At 35.5% G+C, this 2,100-nt stretch overlaps 1 long non-coding RNA gene across 1 annotated transcript; it reads right to left on the bottom strand.

Annotated features, from left to right (window-relative positions):
* Positions 1-477: 477 nt before the first annotated feature.
* LOC105358513 lies at positions 478-1,717 on the bottom strand. The gene is made up of 3 exons (XR_912139.3): positions 1,616-1,717; positions 1,285-1,327; positions 478-873 (listed from the first exon to the last, which is right to left on the bottom strand). It is a non-coding gene; the product is annotated as an uncharacterized LOC105358513 (long non-coding RNA).
* Positions 1,718-2,100: the final 383 nt, after the last annotated feature.

Here is a 2,100-nt window from a genome sequence, read left to right as displayed (position 1 = left end):
ATATAGAAAATAAAGCTAAAATTAGCTGATTTCAGACCATTTTTTAATCCGGAAAGCGATTTGTCCGTAGAGATCAGGTCTTTATTTCCCGGAAAGTACGTTCGGTTTGCTCAAAAACCCGGATTTCCGGGAATTCCCGGAAGACTTTCATCACTGCTTCAAACATGACCTGAATCTAAGGTGTGCTGCACCAGACCTGGAGAGAAGTCTTCAGCTGTCATCTCCATCCGTCTGCTGTCTGGACTTCTGGAAGCAGCTCATCCACACGCTGCTGCTTGTGTTGAAGTCTCTCCATGGTTTAGCATCAAAGCCCATCTCTGAACCCACATCACGCAACTCAGACTGAGATTTTTTTGTATATGATTCCAAATAAAAAGACTCATTTCTATTGTTGTTCAAAACACTGGTGATCATTAACGTCTCTTTAACTGTTTTAAAAGTAACTCAAATTCAAAAATAGAGACTGGTTCCTTTCTTTTTACTTTTTATTCATAAAAAAGCAGATGATTTTAAAGACATCTTTTTCCAAAATCATACACTATATTTCATATGGGTTGAATTTTTATAAATTACAATCAATGTGCACAGAAAAAAAAAATTAAATTCGTTTTTTCTGTTAAAAAAAAAGTAACTTTTTGCGTAGCCTCAAATTGTGGACCAGCTGATCTGAAGGTGTGAAGACGTCCAGTCTGGTTTTCAGTGGCGTTTTGGGTCATGTTCACGCCAGGTTCATGTCAATCATCCACAGCTGTCTTCATTTCTGTTGTCCTCACTCTAGCTAAGTGTCCAGTTTTCAGTTGGTCATTGTCCGGCCATTTGTTTTATCACCGTTTTTAGTAACAGGAGGTCTGGATGGTGAGACATTTTCTGATCCTTAAAACAGAGAAACTATAATAAACTAAATGAACTGATTGAAATGATCTCAAAAGATTACTAGGGGTTGAGATTATAATCTCAGAATTGCAATCTAACAATATACATTTTTGCAGAAGCTGCTATTTCATTTATCTTGTTTCAAGTGCCCATTAAAAAGTTGTGCATTTTTAAAAATGTAACAAAATGTGAGATAAAGGTAGTTAAAGTGTCACATTAATTAAGGACAAGCTGGTGTTTTGTTATCAATTTTGACAACCCAAAAATCAAATGTTCTGTTGTTTCTGTCCTGAAAAGCAAATCATTTCTAACATAGAAAGGAATTGGCAAATAATACAGTGTTACCCATTGGCAGTGAAACTAGCAATCATGTTCTCCATAACTCATTATCACAATGAAATAGTTCATTACTTGCTGTACTTCATCTGCAAACACAACTGCCCCCAGATTGTTCCTTTGAAGACAAAGAAAAGCATATTTGGTTATAAAATAAATACATAGAATCTTAAAATCTTGACAATTTATGCATTATTCACATAACGTTTGAATGTCTATAGTGTACATCTCAATACTATGCAAATGCATAAGAAGCCAAAACTACCAACACACAGCATGCTGAGACATGATTTCATGACACCTTACTCTGCTTTCATTATGAGGCTGACGTGAAGATACAAAATATGTCAGATGTGTATAGTTCTACAACCCAAAATAAGAGAAAAATGTTCTAAATTAACCATACCAGTAGATCAGCACGATCAAACTCAGTTTTAATAACGTCCTCCATGTCAGAGTCAGAAGAGTCTTCCAGTTCTCCAACTGCAAAACAAACAGCAATTCCAAAGAATTTAAGAGAATATCACCATATTTGGTAAACAACAATGTGAATCCACAGACAGAATTAAGAAACTATGAGCAGGTATATTCCAAATGTACGACAGAATTTTAGGGCCACCAACAAAAAAAACAACTAAAATTACGAGATTTTATCTCCTAAATTTACCACTTAAAATCTCGTAAATTTAGGAGAAAAAAAGTCGTAGACTAACAAGGAGAAAACACCAAAGTTTTCTGTTTATCGGAGCCTATCTTGAAGATGAAATATGTGGAGCCTTTTGTGAAGCTTTATTTAGGTTTAAAACAAAGAGATTCTGAGCTTTTTGGCGACTCAAAATCAGATTATTTTCAGTGGAGCCGTCTTTTCGGGGTTCGGTGTCGGTAAAGCGG

This window comes from Oryzias latipes, chromosome 17 (genome assembly GCF_002234675.1).
Source record: "Oryzias latipes chromosome 17, ASM223467v1".
Taxonomy (NCBI): Eukaryota; Metazoa; Chordata; class Actinopteri; order Beloniformes; family Adrianichthyidae; genus Oryzias; species Oryzias latipes.
The sequence above is the reverse complement of the archived record's forward strand: the minus strand, read 5'-3'. Positions and strand labels throughout refer to the sequence as shown.